Source organism: Patella vulgata, chromosome 6, assembly GCF_932274485.2.
Source record: "Patella vulgata chromosome 6, xgPatVulg1.2, whole genome shotgun sequence".
NCBI lineage: Eukaryota > Metazoa > Mollusca > Gastropoda > Patellidae > Patella > Patella vulgata.
Genome location: NC_065884.2, coordinates 52,765,844 through 52,785,026, shown reverse-complemented (window position 1 = coordinate 52,785,026; position 19,183 = coordinate 52,765,844). Strand labels below are relative to the sequence as shown.

Here is a 19,183-nt window from a genome sequence, read left to right as displayed (position 1 = left end):
CAGCTTTTGTAAGGGAGAAATTAATTTTTATGAAAAGCGGGTGATATAGTTGGTTCAACACAGTCGCTGGTCGCTACACTCTCTATAGTAAGCATACAGATTTGGGGTATATTAAACGCTCTATTTTTTTCACGCATCGTCGTTTGGACGTACTTCTGATAGGGGGGGGGGGGGGGCTGTTTATTAGGATATTATAGACACGAAATTATGGGGGGGGGGGGGGGTAACGTAGAGTACACACAAAGCCGTCGGGTAAATTCACTCATACTAAACTGGGTTTATTCACGCCACATGTTTACATCACGTGGTTTGTTTGACACCCTGAAAGTGACTTCAATGTTTTTGTGCATTCTGACAGTGATTTGCAACATAAACAGACGAAAATATTGAGCATGTGAGTAATATATAGTGCATTTTGGCACATAATGTCGACGTGAACGACTTTTTCTTTTTTTATTCTTCCATTTCCACTTGAGAATTGCTTGGCTCGAATCTGCATTACTACAGACTCATAGACGATATATATTCCGACATGTTGATGTCTGACGTTGACATATTTTTGAAATTTATTTCAATATATATGTGCCACAGGTCTGTTAAAATATATTAAAGCACAGACACAGCACGCACAAAAACATTCAAGCAGACGAAATTTCTGTCACTTGACGAGTGTCAAACAAACTACTTGAATTGGCCCACAGAGTACTATTCAGTATGAGTAAATTTAGGCGTCAGTTGTGTGTATTAAACGTTTAAAAACAATTACATATTTATAATATCCCGATAAACAGTCTCCTTAATCAGATGTTCGTCCAAACGACGATGCGTGAACAAAATAGAACGTTTAACATACCCAGATCTGTATGCTTATTATAGACAAGCGAGCGTGTTAAACCAACTACACCACTTCCGGTTTTAATTAAAATTAATTTTTCGCGAAAAATTTGTTTTTGCTTGTGTTACCGAGGGCTTTATTTCGGAATATATAATTAAAATTTCTGAAAACCTTGTTGAAAATCGTTGGTCTTTCCCTTTAAGATGATTATAATCAGTTCGATAATAAGGTTAAGGGTCAAATAAGTAATCAGGGCATTGTTTTAGCATAATTTTATAGATAAATATAGATGGGTTAGAGATATATCGATTTACAATTGTAAGAATTATCAAATCGTCTAGTTGAAGGCTAACGTCGACAGTATGTTTTACATCTAAAATTAATTTTAAAGCCATCATTTGCTGTCGAGAAAGAAGGTCAAGAGATTTAGCCTCACGACGGTCCCATATTGGGGAACAATAGTCTAGTGTGGTGCGGTCATCTTGCACTTTCTATTGCATGGATTTTGCACATGTTATATCATCAATTAACCACGAACGTTCTCGCCCCCTCCCCCCCCCCCCACTTTTCCATGACAGTGCCGACTGTTTTGATGAACATGCATGACTATGAGGCGGAAGGATACTAGAGTTAAGAGGTGAGTTACATGCTTACTAGTGTGCTGCTTGTGAACTCCAACCGCTCTCATGGACAAGATGCTGCTTCATTTGTGGTAGACAGCATTTAACGAAAAGAAAATTTTGGAAAATGCTCGAGTCAGGTTAAAAACACGAGAATTAACATTAAAGTCAATAGAATAATCCGCCTTTAACACAAAAATATTTCCAAAACATTCGACCATAACAGCAACCACAAGCCAACAGTGAGGCTGATGTCCCCCGCCGAAATAGGAAAATAATTAGAGGACACATATAAATTTATCACAAATTATCTTTTACAAAGTATTGAACAATCAAACAGTATATCTTTACTTATAGTCTAACAATCAAAGTAGGAGAGTTATTGTTTTCCAAAGTCTCGACCAATGAAATTGCGTATCGCTCTGCTTACCCTGAGCAGAAAATGCTCATTATCAAACTTAGTCAAGGTATTACTGTAATGAAACTATACACCAAGTTTCATCAATCTCACTTAATTAGAACTAAAGTTATCGTGTCCCAAAGCATCAACCAATCAAATTGCTTATCTCTGCTTACCCTAAGCGGAAAATGCTCATCTTCGAACTCCATCAAGGCATTGACCTAATCAACACATACACCAAGTTTGAACATTCTAGCTCAATTAGGAAGAGAGTTATCGTGCCCCAAAGTATCAACCAATCAAATTGCTTATCTCTGCTTACCCTAAGCGGAAAATGCTCATCTTCGAACTCCATCAAGGCATTGACCTAATAAACACATACACCAAGTTTGAACATTCTAGCTCAATTAAAAGTTATCGTGTCCCAAAGCATCAACCAATCAAATTGCTTATCTCTGCTTACCCTAAGCGGAAAATGCTCATCTTCGAACTCCATCACGGCATTGACCTAATCAACACATACACCAAGTTTGAATATTCTAGCCCAATTAGGAAGAGAGTTATCGTGTCCCAAAGCATCAACCAATCAAATTGCTTATCTCTGCTTACCCTAAGCGGAAAATGCTCATCTTCGAACTCCATCAAGGCATTGACCTAATAAACACATACACCAAGTTTGAACATTCTAGCTCAATTAGGAAGAGAGTTATTGTGTCCCAAAAAGTGTGACGGACGGACAGACAGACAGACGGACGAACCCATTTTAATAGTCCCCTGCTTTCTTCGAAAGGCGGGGGACAAATATTTCAAAAGTACGATCTAGAGTGAATTCTCAAAATTTTATTAGGCAAGATATAATAAATGGATAGTAAACATTTGCCTATATGTACCTTCCACACAGTGTTACTCTTCGGGGTGACCTAGCTTTCCTAACCTTTCTAGAACAACTTATAATTGATAGAAGATCGTCTTAAATTATGACCGAAAATGACATCAAATATTGAAGAGATTCGCACATTTAACACAAATTTTAAAGTGGCTGCAAAATCCAAATGTGTGTCCTTTTGCTTAAAACTTTTCGGTATTTTAACTGACATACCGTTTGCCAAAAAAAAAAAAACGTATTGCACACTGTATTTTATAATGTTCCATCAGTTTTTAATATTGTGTTGACAAGGGATGTTTTGTATAAAATCACAACTTTTAATCCCTTCATTATAATAGAGACCATCTGGACAGGTGTATTCAGATTTGTAGGTGGGAGTGGTCTGCGCAGCCTCATCAAAATAACCTAAACAAACAAAATACTTTTTTGGAGGACAACCTGAACTGTAATCCGCGTATATTCCGTGGATTAAGTCCTGGGGACACTGAACGTTACTAACAGCACATGGTATTTTTGTGTACGAGTCACAAGAGTCAATACCATCGTTGTAAAACATCCCCGTGTTACATGTCTTCTTGGTGAGAACACCGTGGTTGCACTGTAAATATTTTTTTGTGGGACAGCCTCCAGTGTAGTCGGGATAAAAAGCCTCGGACAGAGAGCCTGGACACACAAAAATGTTATTAAGCTCCTTTTGTTTCTCTTGTACTGGAAAAAATGAATAAAAAAAATATACTGGTGACTATACTTCAAGAAATTTGGTTGAAGCACAACACTACACCCATCAGCAGCTATTCGAAGGCGGCCAAGGGTGTGATGCAAGTCAGAAGTAAAACAATCTCAATTCTTTGATTTCCTTGAGTGTTTACAATTTCAGAGGAAAATAGTGTATGGACAATATCTCCGCTTAAAGGAGCTAAATCGCTATTATTTGGGACCTAGGAATTGACACAAATGGGTCGCAACTGATTTACATTCAATCAGTTATGTTCGGCGAAATAGCCAGAGGTCTCAATCGAATGGCAATATTTAGGGTCTCGTTATTCCAATCTACACTGATAGTAATTATCGCGCATGTTCTCCAGATAAGAATATGACGTCACTGTTGACATACTTGTGGAATATGTCTAGTCTCGTTCTTCGAGTGCCTTGTTACAAATCGTGCTAAAACGCATTATGGTACACGATTCGTGTACCAATGATAAATTGTTTATTTTGTCTTAAATATTGGATATCATTAGCCCATCTTTTCCCGATAAGATCATATCAAGTTTCTTCCTTGTGATATATCACGAAAATCGACCCAGTTATAACCCACTTTTTTGTTTGTTTTCTTGTTTTTTTGCATTATGCAAAAGCAAAATAGGTTTAGTATAGGGCATTTGCCAAGCCAAAATTCAACTCACTAGAACATTAATGAATTGAAACACGATTTCATTTTAATAATTTTGCAAGAGATGGACAAAAAAACAAGTTAAAAACGCGGGGTATAATCAAGGAAGTATATGTCAGATATATGCCAATATCGAAAGGAACCGAGGTCGTTGGGATAAAACCTATATTTCAAGTTTCGGCAAAATCGGGTTAAATTTGAGACCTGTATTGTGTCCTCAAACAAATCTGAACGGAGAGAGGGGACGGCAATTACGTCCACATGAAAATGGCTAGTTGAGACTTTAATTATTAATGAAAATCAAGACGATTCCATTCTTACATAAATTATTTGACTGAAATTATCGATATATTCCTTTTTTATACGCCCACATTTTCATGTGGACGTATATTGTCGTCGCCCCTGTCCGTCCGTATGTCTGGACTTCCGTCCACAATTGTTTGTGGACTCTCTACAGGTCACAATTCTTATCCGATTTTGACGAAACTTGAAATATAGGTTTATCCCCAAAAGATATCGACTGTTTTCGATATTGGCATGTATTGGACCGAAACTTCATGGATTATGGCCCCTGATTGTACGAAAAATCACTTTTAAGCTTGTGGACCCTATAGAGCTCACATTCACAATTTTGAACCGATTTTGATCAGACTTGACATGCATGTTTATAACCCAAAGATCTTGGTTCCTTTCGATAATTGCGCCCATCGGAACTCCTGAATTATGGCCCCTGATTGTCCGAAAAATCTTTTTTTTAGCTTGTGGTCACAATTATTGTCGGATTAAAAAAAAAACCGTTTGATTATATCACCGTTATACCGTAAGAAAGGTTGAGTTCGAATTTCGTGAAAATCGGACCAAAATTGCCGGACAAAATGGCCGCCGTTTGTTTGCGAATAGTGTAAAAATATGGTATATCAAGGTTGTGGACCCTGTAGAGGTCACAATTTTAATTCGATTTTGATGAAACTTGAAATGCATGTTTATAACCTAAGGATCTTGGCTCCTGTCTATATTTGCGCATATCGGATCGTAACTTCCTGGATTGTGGCCCCTGATTGTCCGAAAAATCACCTTTTTTAGCTTGTAATCCTATTTTAATAAAACTTGAAATGTAAGTTTATAACCCAAAGATCTGGGTTCGTTTCGATATTTGCGCATATCGGAACATAACCTCCTGAATTATGGCCCCTGATTGTACGAAAAATCGCGTTTTTAGCTTGTGGACCCTATTGAGGTCATAATTTTTATCCGATTTAAAAAACACGTTTTCGTATATCACCGTTACACCCTAAGGATGGTTGAGTTCGAATTTCGTGAAAATCGGCCCAAAAATGACAGACAAAATGGCCGCCCCTCGTTCTCAAATAGCGTAAAAATATGGCATATCAAGGTTGTGGGTCCTCTAGAGGTCACAATTTTCTTCTGATTTTGATGAAAGTTGAAATGTAAGTTTAAGTTTTTAACCTAAGGATCTCGGTTTCTTTCGATATTCGCGCATATCAGATAGTAACTTCCTGAATTATGGCCCCTGATTGTACGAACAAGCCAACAGTGAGGCTGATGTCCCCCGCCGAAATACCGAAATAAAAAGATGACACATATTAATTAATCGCACATTTATTTTTTTCAAAAGTATCAAGCATTTAAACCATACATTAAGTTTCATCATTCTCTACCAGACAGAATCAAGATTATCTTGTCCCAAACCATCGACAAATGAAATCAATTAGCTCTGCTTAGCTAGCGTCAGCTCGAAACGTTTATCATTGAACTCAGTCAAGACATTCACCTAATGAACATCTACATCAAGTTTAAACATTCTCCTAATGAACATCTACATCAAGTTTAAACATTCACCTACGCCAAGTTTAAACATTCTACCTCAATTAGGAGAGTTATTGTGTTCCAAAGTCTCAACCAATCAAATTGCTTATCACTCTGCTTACCCTGAGCAGAAAATGCTCATAATCGAACTTAGTCAAGTTTCATCACTCTCACTTAATTAGAACTAAAGTTATCGTGCCCCAAAGCATCAACCAATCAAATTGCTTCCCCTAAGCAGAAAATGCTCATCTTCGAATTCCATCAAGACACTGACCTAATAAACACCTGCACCAAGTTTGACCATTCTAGGTAAATTAGAAAGAGTTATTGTGTCCCAAAAAGTGTGACAGACAGACCGACGAACCCATTTTAATAGTCCCCTGCTTTCTTCGAAAGGCGGGGGACAATAAAGTGAAAAGAGGGCCATAACTCTAACTCTAGACGTAATAAACAGAAATTCAAAGGGCTTCTTCGTTTCACTAATTTAAATAATGCATATAAATTTCACAAAGATTGGATGATAACTTTTGGCGTTCAACAAAATGAAACAAGGGCCGTAACCCTTGACGTAATAAACGGAAATTATTAAAATTAATTGGACTCCTTCATCTTACTAATGTAAACATATATCAATTTCAAAACAATTGGATCATAACTTTTGGCGTTGGGGCATGTACAAGAAATCGTGGACAATATACCTCCACATTTATACGTGGGCGTATAAAAATTGTGACCTTGAGAGGGCCCACTAGCTAAAAATAATCTTTTGTACAATCAGGGGGCATAATCCATGAAATATTTATCCGATACATGCCAATATCGAAAGGTACCGGGACATAAACATATATTTCAAGTTTCATCAAAATAGGATAAAATGAACATTTTAACTCAATTCGAAGGAGAGTTATTGTGTTCCAAAGTCTCAGCAAATCAAATTGCTTATCGCTCTGCTTAATCTGAGCAGAAAATGCTCATTATCGATCTTAGTCAAGGTATTACTGTAATGAAACTATACACCAAGTTTCATCACTCTCACTTAATTAGAACTAAAGTTATAGTGTCCCAAAGCATCAACCAATCAAATTGTTTATCTACTTAATTAGAACTAAAGTTATAGTGTCCCAAAGCATCAACCAATCAAATTGTTTATCTCTGCTTACCCTAAGCGGAACGAACAGACAGACGGACGAGCCCATTTTAATAGTTCCCTGCTTTCTTCGAAAGGCGGGGGACAATAAGCATGAACATTTACTCAATTCGAAGATCAACCAATCAAATTGTTTATCTCTGCTTACCATAAGCGGAACGGACAGACAGACAAACAGACAGACGGACGAACCCATTTTAATAGTTCCCTGCTTTCTTCGAAAGGCGGGGGACAATCAAAGTAGGAGAGTTATTGTTTTCCAAAGTCTCGACAATCAAAGTAGGAGAGTTATTGTTTTCCAAAGTCTCGACCAATCAAATTGCGTATCGCTCTGCTTACCCTGAGCAGAAAATGCTCATTATCAAACTTAGTCAAGGTATTACTGTAATGAAACTATACACCAAGTTTCATCAATCTCACTTAATTAGAACTAAAGTTATCGTGTCCCAAAGCATCAACCAATCAAATTGCTTATCTCTGCTTACCCTAAGCGGAAAATGCTCATCTTCGAACTCCATCAAGGCATTGACCTAATCAACACATGCACCAAGTTTGAACACTCTAGCTCAATCAGGAAGAGAGTTATCGTGCCCCAAAGTATCAACCAATCAAATTGCTTATCTCTGCTTACCCTAAGCGGAAAATGCTCATCTTCGAACTCCATCAAGGCATTGACCTAATAAACACATACACCAAGTTTGAACATTCTAGCTCAATTAAAAGTTATCGTGTCCCAAAGCATCAACCAATCAAATTGCTTATCTCTGCTTACCCTAAGCGGAAAATGCTCATCTTCGAACTCCATCAAGGCATTGACCTAATCAACACATACACCAAGTTTGAACATTCTAGCCCAATTAGGAAGAGAGTTATCGTGTCCCAAAGCATCAACCAATCAAATTGCTTATCTCTGCTTACCCTAAGCGGAAAATGCTCATCTTCGAACTCCATCAAGGCATTGACCTAATAAACACATACACCAAGTTTGAACATTCTAGCTCAATCAGGAAGAGAGTTATTGTGTCCCAAAAAGTGTGACGGACAGACGGACGGACGGACGGACAGACAGACGGACGAACCCATTTTAATAGTCCCCTGCTTTCTTCGAAAGGCGGGGGACAAAAATCGTGTCTTTAGCTTGTGGACCCTATAGCGGTCATAATTTTTATCCGATTCACAAAACCGTTTGAATATAACACCGTTACACCCTAAGGAAGTGTTGAGTTTGAATTTCGTGAAAATCGGACCAAAATTGACTGACAAAATGGCATAAAAATATGGTATATCAATGTTGTGGACCCTCTAGAGGTCACAAGTTTCTTCTGATTTCGATGAAACTTGAAATTTAAGTTTATAACCCATAGATCTTGGTTCCTTTCGATATTTGCGCATAACGGAAGTAACTTCCTGAATTATGGCTCCTGATTGTACGAAAATCGAGTTTTGAGTTTGTGACCCTATGGCTGTCATAATTTTTATCCGATTTAAAAAATCGTTTAAACATATCACCGTTACACCCTAAGGATGTTGAGTTCGAATTTCGTAAAAATTGGACCAAAACTGACAGACAAAATGCCCCCTTCCCTCGTACCCAAATAGCGTACAACCATTTAATAAAGTGTGATGGTGGTATGGTTCGTTGTAATTCGATTCCTTGGTGGAAGAGCTACGGTGAACGACTGCTGTATGTGCGCCTTCAGCATCATCTGAACGTTTATTCTCGATATATGGACTTGTCTACGAGCAAAGGCGCATGTCTCTTCTTACGCAATTGTATCCGTCCGAAATGAAAGTGTTTTTCTATCTCTCTGAAAGAGGTTGGGTACAAAATCATCACGTTTTAGGGTTTAGATAATTAACGGGTTAACCAGTTAAGGGAAATTTTAACTTGCTTTCACCCTGGATATAATAGATAATAACCAGCGACTGACAGGCAGGATACGCCCACATTTTGCAAGAGATGGATAGAGAAGATTTTTTAAACAATCAGGGGCAATAATCCAAAAAGTTATGCTCTGAAATGCGCAAATATCAAAAGGGACTGAGATCTTTGGGATATAAAGATATATTTTAAGTTTCATCAAAATCAGATAAAAATTGTGACCTCTAGAGGGTCCACAACCTTCGTAACATACTTTTACACAATTTGCGTACAAAGTGCGGCCATTTTGTCGGGCAGTTTCATTTCGATTTTCCCGAAATTCGAATTCAACCTTCATTATGGTGGAATGGTGATATATTTAAACGGTTTTTAAAATCGAAAAAAAAATTGTGACCTCTAGAGAATCCGCATGCTAAAAATTGCGATTTTTCGAACAATCAGGAGCCATAATGCAGGAAGTTATGTGCGGATATACGCGATTATCAAAAGGAACCCTTGATCTGAGTGTGTAATGGTGATATATTTGAACGATTTTTTTATATCGAATAATAATTGTAACCTGTAGAAGAACCACAAGCTAAAATCGCGATTTTTCGTACAATCAGGGGCCATAATTCAGGAAGTTATGGTTCGATATGGGCGAATATCGAAAGGAACCGACATCTGTGGGTTATAAACATACATTCCAAGCTTAAACCAAATCGGATAAAAATTGTCACCTTTACAGTGTTCACCAGCTGAAAACGTGATTTTTCGTACAATCAGGGGCCATAATCCATGAAGTTACAGTCCGATACATGGCAATATAGAAAGGAACCGGGATCTTAGGGTGATAAAACGTATATTTCAAGTTTCATTGAAATCGGATAAAAAATTGTGACCTGTAGTGTGTTCACAAACAATTGTGGACGGACGGACGGACGGACAGGGGCAACGACAATATACGTCTACATGAAAATGTGGGCGTATAAAAATTATCACTTATTTCAAATTTAATCGACATATCGTTGGACTTTTTTTTACATATCGTTACCTGATACATTATAGCATACCTTCTTTTTCACATTGTAAAAATGCTTGCCAAGTACATCTTTTTAAAATAGGGTCGAATCCAGTTCCTAGGTAACACCATCCTTGTCTAAACGGCTTTCCAAGGAAACAAAATAAATAGGTGTTACATGACACTCCACGTATCAAATTAAAGTCACGGTAATTTTCACAAGGATTAATTGCTCCAACTTCAATAGTTCCTAGTGAAATCACAACTGAAATGTAACAAATATTAAGATAAAAACAAATATCTGAATGATTTATTTAAAACGAAAAATTGTTTCTCGGTTTTCTGTAGCTTTTACCCCGGGGTCGCCGTTCATAGGTTAGTTTCAGTTTCCGAAATCCGGGACCGATTAACAGTAGCAAATGGTTTGCGTTCTCTCTTCAGAACACCTAATACCACTTTCTTATTACAAGAATTTATGTTTTGAATGCTGATTTAGTCGGCTGAACATGGATTTAAAATGCCCATACAGATAATATTTGTACACATAGCTACCTTTGATCAAATACTAGATAGGAAAACACTTGGTTAAAGAGTTTTGTACTTACCAGATATACACACACACGAAATGCAGATTATAATATACGTATTGCAAATAACCATATAAAACATCCTACATAATAAATATTATAATCCCACTAAGTCGATTTAGTCGGCCGAGCATGGATTTGAAATGCACATACGGATAATATTTATACACATAGCCACCTTGAATCAAATACTAGATAGGGAAACACTTGGTTAAAGAGTTTTGTACTTACCAGATTTACACATATACGAAATGCAGATTATAATACACGTATTGCAAATGTCCATATAAAACATAGTACATAATAAATATAATCCCCACTAATAGTGACACTTAAATATTTGCTTTAGCGCTGTATGTTTTCTTACTTAAACATTACAGTCCTTTCCCTACTAGGATCCTTTCGCCGATAATATGTTTTCATTAAAAAAAAACTATTATGTGCATCGAAATAAAAAATGTTCATAGTAATCGTCTACCCAATATGTAGTCACTACTTACCAGACGGTTTTCTTGGGAATCATGTATATGATGATGTTCATGCAACCGAATTTCTTAACATTATGGGACATGTTACCGAGAATTGGTTACTGGAATTTCGAAACCGATTATAAGCCTTTTTTCATATATTTAGTCTATTTCGTGGTTAAATAATAATGAACTTAAATAATTCTATCAAAACCCATATTATCTTCTGTTCGTTCAACCTAGGGCGATAGAGTGCTCCATTCATTTAAATATTTAAATAATGATGTTTTTGTTCCAACTACAGCCGAAGACGCAACCATTCTAGTGCTACTGGTGCATTACATGTCTTACCAAAAGCGGACGTAGTCCAAATTTTAAAATGGGGTTGGCAAAATTCGCGGAACATAACTAATATATAAATATTGATGCGTATTCCAGTGAAAATTCTTGTTTCTTTTAGCCAATGATATGAAGTTGTTTTTACTAACCGTATTTACGTTATTGTCCGAAGCTGACGACGGTCAAAGACAAAATAGGCTATAGCTCATTTTTTGTTAATCTACGAACGTAAACTCTTTTTTTATGAAAGCAGTAAGACATCTGTCTTTCAATAATAATGAACAATTAAAACTAACTTTGAACAGATTAAGACCCCGATAATTTGACTTATATCAGAGGCATGTCCTTTTAATTTATCGGCCAAATTAATTAAATGTACTAGGTTTCGTGTAACCCATAGCAATGAGCTAGACAATATACTTCTTATTTCTTGGCGGTGACTTTTGTCATTTGAAACAAAAATAAAGTAAATCTAATTTGTGTACAAGTATATATGTATATCCATCGAGAGGTCATATTCTATTTCCTTAAATTTCCATTTTGTAATCGAAGACTTGATAATTGAGACTTCTGTGTTGACACAAAGCGTTACTAGTACTCGTTTCGTGGATAAATTTGCCTTGGATAAATTTGCCTTGTATTTGAAAGGTTTGCCGGAGTTCGACTAGATAATGCTAAAGTAAATAGACATAAGTATTAATCGTCAACATTTTACAAGTTTACTTTCGTCGTTTATAAGTCCTAATGATTTTTGGAACGTGACACAAACAATGCTAGTAGGTTTACTAATTACAGCGCACATGCTAAAAATGGTGGCGTATGGAAATCCGTAGCATTCGGCAATAGCCTCCTTCAGATGTTCTGACATATTACATGATGACCACGCCTATGGCGTAATAGGCTCGTATTCCGCGGTCCACTTCAGTTATATAAAGCTGCATATATTTTACCGAGCCATCCTTAGGGTGATATATTCATGCGTTATTTTTAAATTGGATAAAAATTGTGACTTCTATAGGGTCCACAAGCTAAAAACGCGATTCTTCGTACAATCAGGGGTCATAATTCAGGAAGTGATGGTCAGATATGCGCGAATATCGAAAGGAACTGAGATTTGTGGGTTATAAACATACATTTAAGATTAAACTAAATCGGATAAAAATTGTAACCTCTACAGTGTTCACAAGCTAAAAACGTGATTTTTCGTACAATCAGGGGCCATAATCCACGAAGTTACATGCCAATATCGAAAGGAACCGAGATCTTAGGGTGATTAATCTATATTTCAAGTTTAATTGAAATCGGATAAAAATTATTACCTGTAGAGTGTTCACGTAGACGGATGGACAGAGACCACAATACACGTCCACATGAAAATGTGGGCGTATAACAAGGTGTTGTTTCAGTGGTGAAACTTAAAAGCTCCGAACCCATCTAACAACATGCGTTCTTGCCAGTTATTGATGTTAAAATGGTTCTCCACGCCTGTCAGACATATCGCTATAGATAAAATGTTGGAAGTTTTAACGAAGTATTCATATACCGTTGGTAAATATTCTTCGTCCGGAGTTCAAAAACACGGGTTTATGGATTGTGGTGCATTTTCAGGCCCATTAACTCATTTTACACGAGGAATGTTGTGAACATTTAACGTCCAGGGGAGCGTTCTAATATGAATGCTATGCGTTCAACTATGAACACTAAAAAAAAGCAAACAGGCCGCTTTACGCATGCGCTGTATACCACGTGACACGACACTGCTTTTAGACGCCATTTGTAAGGCTCAAGAGGTGTTCTGATCTCGGTTTTAAATCCTGTTTAATCCTCCATAAACTATGTTATCTATAGACAATTTTGGTAGGCTTTCTTTAAAACGTACATATGTTGGTTTCTCATGATAAAATAGTATTTTGTTCAAAGTAGGCTTAATCCGTAATTTCTATGTATCTTAACTACTTTTATGCTTTTAAAAAAAAAATACATTTTCAAGTCAACCACCACTTATTGTGCTATTTTACGTCAAATATGTATGCATAATGAACATATGTACTGAAAACATCAACTGCATAACTTGGGCTAGTCCTGAACACCATGTGTTCTCTTCTAAACACTGCGTGCTGTTTTCTGGACACAAAGTTCATAATTTGTGTAAATAAGCCGACGTTAAAATTTTAAGGCAAAACTACAAAATAGTTTTGAAAAAAAAGAAGGGGACTATTAAAATGGGTCCGTCCGTCACACTTTTTGGGACACAATACCTCTCTTTCTAATTGAGCTACAATGTTCAAACTTGGTGTAGGTGTTGATTAGGCCGAGCATTTTCGGCTTAGGGTAAGCAGAGATAAGCAATTTGATTGGTTGATGCTTTGGGACACGAACTTTAGTTCTAAATAAGAGTGATGAAACTTGGTGTATAGTTTCATTACATCAATACCTCGACTAAGTTCGATAATAAGCATTTTCTCCTCAGGGTAAGAGTGATAAGCAATTTGATTGGTCGAGACCTTGGAACACAATAACTCTCCTAATTGAGCTAGAATCTTCAAACTTGGTGTATGTGTTCATTCGGTCCATGCCTTGATGGAGTTCGAAGATGAGCATTTTCTCCTGAGGGTAAGCAGAGATGAGCAATTTGATTGGTTGATGCTTCTGGACACGATAAATTTAGTTCTAATTAAAGGACAATGTTGGTGCCAGTCATTAACACACATGTGATAGAGCTGGTTAAACACATTCCAAATATAATTTTAACACCGAGATCATTGCTACGATAGCTGAGTAATGTAGTTTTCCAGAATCGGAAGTGACGAACGCCAAAGGAAAACACGAGTCATCTCTCTATATAACTGACTGATGTGACGAGTGATAACGGATATACGGGCGAATTTCTGCTCACTAATAATCATTCACACTGCAACGTTGTACAGACGTTTTTTTGGGTTTTTTGACTCTTTAGTATAGCCACAATATGACAATACCGCTCTTCTATTATTGTCCACCGCCTTTCGAAGAATTACTTTCTGTTCAGGTTAATGCTTTGGGACACGATAATTTTAGTTCTAATTAAGTGAGAGTGAGGGCACTTGGTGTATAGCTTTATTACATCAATACCTTGACTAAGTTCGATAACGGAAATATTTTGCCGAGGGTAAGCAGAGCGATAAGCAATTTGATTGGTCGAGACTTTGGAACACAATAACTCTCCTAATTGAGGTACAAGGGTTAAATTTGGTGTATGCGTTCATTGGGTGAATGCCTTGATGGAGTTCTATGATGAACTTTGTCTGCTTACGGCACGCAGAAATAAGAAATCTGATTGGTTGATGCTTTCAGGGACGATATGACTTTGGTTATAATGAAGTGAGAGCGATGGAACTCCGAATATAGATTCATTATATCATTACCTTGACTAATTTCGATGGTGAGATTTTCTGCTTAGGCTAATGAGCGATAAGAAATTTGATTGGTCAAGACTTTGGAACATAACAACTTTGCTTTTAATTGAGGTAGAATGTTTAGACTTGGTGTAGATGTTCATTAGGTGAATGTCTTGACTGAGTTCAATGATTAACATTTCGAGTTGAAGCTGAGCAGAGCTAACCAATTTAATTGGCCAATGCTTTGGGACAAGATAATCTTGATTCTATCTGATAGACAGTGATGTGTGTCATCTATTTATTTTGGGATTTCGGCTGGGGACATCAGCCTCACTGTTGGCTTGTATTGTATATTTGTGACCACATCGCCAACTTTACCTGAGCAATAAGGTTCCTTCCCAAATACAAAATTGAACCCAGGAAATGTTCTCAAAAACGCAACCTGACTTCTGAGATGGTAATGTGTTCTCCATGTAAATCATGCTACACGTGCTGTTCACCGGGACCAGCCCTATAAAATGCACCTCCATACCTGGTTGAATCATTCACACTGCAACGTTGTATAGACGTTTTTTGGGCTGTTCAGAATAGCCACAATATGACAATACCGCTTTTCTATTTTTGTCCACCGCCTTTCGAAGAATGAGTACTTTCTGTTCAGGGTAAGCAGAGCGATAAGCAGTTTGATTGGCCGAGACTTTGGAACACAGTAACTCTCCTTCTAATTGAGCTAGAATGTCCAAACGTGGTGTAGGCGTTTATTAGGTGAATACCTTGATGGAGTTCGAAGATAAGCATTTTCTGCTTAGGGTAAGCAGAGGTAAGCAATTTGATTGGTTGATGCTTTGTGACACAATAACGTTAGTTCTAAATAAGTAAGAGTGATGAAACTTGGTGTATAGTTTCGTTACATTAATACCTTGACTAAGTTCGATAATGAGCATTTTCTGCTCAGGGTAAGCAGAGCGTTAAGCAATTTGATTGGCCGAGACTTTGAAAAATAGTCCGTTATAGCCTTAGAACAGAGGTAGGGATTTCGGATTATAGCCTCGTTTGTCACACAATTAATTTTGCTGCAATATTCTACTTAAGAGCTGGTTAATCGCCCATGATAAATTTAGCCGCGATAATAATTACACACTTTTACGTAATGGATTCTCTGTTAATCATTGGGATAGGAATCATTAGTTTATCCTGCAGTGTTTGGGTAGGATCGGGTGGATCAAACAAAACAATGCTAGGAATATGAAGTCACCCTACGCACGCCCCTGTGAGACCGGCTTGGGTGTCAGTTTTGAGATAAACTTTATTTTAAAAAATTATGCTTGAGTCACTAAGTACCAATTAATGAAAATGGCCCCATGTTTTCATATTAAAATTTAATATATTTTCTAAAATGTAATATTTTTGCTAACCTGAACATTAGATTAATGGGCTGATTTTACTTAGCACAAAGATAGTAGCGTTGTTCTGGCTTCACACTATGTAACCAAGGGCATTCAAAATACAATTCCTAGTAGGTTTGTCTCCAACAGATCTCAGTTCCTGTCGATATTGGCATTATTGGACAGTAACTTCATAGATTATAGCCCCTGTCTGTACGAAAAATCACGTTTTTAGCTTGTGGGCACTCTAGAGGTCACAATGTGTATCTGATGTTTATAAACTTGAAATATATGTTTATAACCCACAGATCTGGGGTTCTGTCGATACTAGTGCATATCGAACAGTATCTTTTTATCTGATTTTGATGAAACTTAAAATATATGTTTATATCCCAAAGATCTCGGTTCCTTAAGATATTCACGCATATCAGACCATATCGTCCTAGATTATGGCCCCTGATTGTACGAAAAAATCGCAATTTTGGTTTGTAGAACCTCTAGAGGTCACAATGTTTATCCGATTAATTATATCACCATACATAAGGTTGAGTTAGAATTTCGGGAAAATCGAAACGAAACTGTCCGAGCATATGGCTGTTCCTTGTACGCAAATAATGTAAAAGTATGTAATATAAGTTTGTTGACCCTCTAGAGATCACAATTTTGTCTGATTTTGATGAAACTTGAAATATATGTTTATATACCACAAATCTCAGTTCCTTTCGATATTCGTACATTTCAGAATATAACTTACTGGATTATGGCCCCCGATTTTAGCTCCTTCTCTGTCCATCTCATGCAAAATTTTGTGCGTATCTTGCATGGCAACCGCTGGTTTATAACCGACAGAACAAATAAAAATTGGAAGTTATTATATACTGATTAGTTTTCCGATACACGCTTACAATATTAAAGATAGGTTGCCAGGCAACGAAAAATATGCCCACAGCAGCTAAATCGTCCAGGTAGTCAACAAGAGTTGTCGCATATTTTTACTTTTGTCTGTAATGAAATATTTATAATACACCAAAACCTGATTAAGAGTAACAACTCATTAAGTAATTATCATAAAATCATTAGAATTGTTTTTGCCCATGCTAACGTTAAGTATACAAAACATTTAATATCATGGATTTAGCTGTTCAAGTTATCAAACATTAAAAATCTATATACTTTTTCGTTTCAAGACCTTAAACTCTGTGTATCAGTCTAAAGTCAATCGATACGATTATATATAGGCGTAAACACGGTGTATAAATATTAAATCAATCAGATGATAACTATGGTCTCTAAAGCCTGTTGACAGTACTTATCGGTATTGGTTGAAAATCAGTACGCTTTTTCGTCTGTTGACCTTAAACATTGTGTATAAATTTAAAGTCAATCGTATATTAACTTTAGGCACTTTAGCCTCTTAGAGCGGCCACCAGCAATTGTGAATGCCGTACCGACGGACGGGCCATGTGGGCGTAAAAATATGATTTAAGGTCTGTTGTCCACAAATATAAAACCTGGTATCATACTTACCAAAAATAACAATTTCCGAAAATGATTCCATGGTGTCGAAATGCTCGCATTCCAGTAAGCGATAAACTCGTTTTTGTCCAAGACGTAGATTAAACTAGTTCACTTAATTACAAACTATTAAACCGGATAAAAACAGATGTTGTCTGTAATATAGGGTATGGTATGAACCCAGAATTGGTCTTCTAAATACACATTCGTCATATATTCAAAATTGTAGCATTCACTGGATGAATAGGCGTTTGAAAAGAAGCAGTAATTAACTATCAGCTATTTGTGACTCCACCCTTATACATATATATATATTTCTGCATTGGCGATTTGCATGTTTCAAAGTTCAATCCTCTGTCATTATGCTTACCCATCCGCACAAAAAGCTACAGGTTATGAATGCTTTTGTATGAGGGGCATTTTTTTGGACATAATGAACAATATCTTCTGGGTTTACCGCATTCTTAAACGTTCTTACCAAATTACCGTCCCCATTTAGTTAATTCAAAAGCACGTATTTCTTAAGCCTCGAAAGTCCACGCGCGTTTATGACTAAAACTTATTATTTGAAGAAGGCTTGCTCGGTAAAAATATATTTTGAAAAGAAGTAGGTGGTTAATCTATTCATCGATCACATAAAATAAGTAACCGATGACTACAAAGATAGCGCATTTAAGGCCCCGGTGTGCATTATTCGCTCAAATATCAAATTTCTCGCGGCTTAATCCAAGCGAATGTACTCAAGATTAATTATTTAACACAATATGTGATGTTAAATGGTGGCGGGTTTATTGCATAGCGAGCAATATAAATCGATGAAATTTCAATTCCACATATCTTTGTAAATACTGATCTGAATTTACCCATTTGTGGCCTGGTGTTTCTATATATTAAAGATTCTATAGCGCTCTATACTTTTATATGAGGCAATATCAGATGACGACAATAGAATCATTGTTGAAACATAGCTCCGATTAAATACAGTAATTGTTTATCCATTGAACTCATGTTATTATCTTAATGTATTCAATTACTAAATGCCATTCAATTAGAATAACACAGAATATCAAATTAATATAATTACGAGATAAGAACTTGTTTAAAAATTAGAGCATTGTTGTTGCTCATTTAATGCCGCTAAAATCATTAATTCTAGGACCCGGAAACTGAAATCGTACTTTTCATCTGATTTTATTATCAACCTAAATTCGGCTTGTTGAAATACATCGACAGTTTGCTTAAAATACCGAAACCATAAAAAGCTCATTACTGTTTACTCATCTACGAACACTACATTTTATTCAATGGATAATTAATGTGCGACCCAATCGGATTGAGTGTACCAACTGCTGTTGGAACCCTGACCACCACAGTTGTTTCATCGACTTGACTAAAAAGTTGGCTTAAAGAAAATGCTTACAGATTAATAAAATTCAGTGTATTTAATCTGGTCTTGCTTCAATTTGTTTTCAAGTACTAACAACAAATCGCGAATGCTCATTAGTCTGCAGGTGCACTAGTCC

General features: G+C 36.7%; 2 long non-coding RNA genes across 2 annotated transcripts in view; one reads left to right on the top strand and one right to left on the bottom strand.

Moving 5' to 3' along the window:
- The window catches only part of LOC126824586 (uncharacterized), a 79,729-nt gene that overhangs the window by 35,822 nt on the left and 24,724 nt on the right, over positions 1-19,183 (top strand). The gene's annotated exons all lie outside the window — the stretch shown is intronic.
- On the bottom strand, positions 2,681-18,038 carry LOC126824585 (uncharacterized). The gene is made up of 3 exons (XR_007681568.2): positions 17,673-18,038; positions 10,043-10,255; positions 2,681-3,449 (listed from the first exon to the last, which is right to left on the bottom strand). It is a non-coding gene; the product is annotated as an uncharacterized LOC126824585 (long non-coding RNA).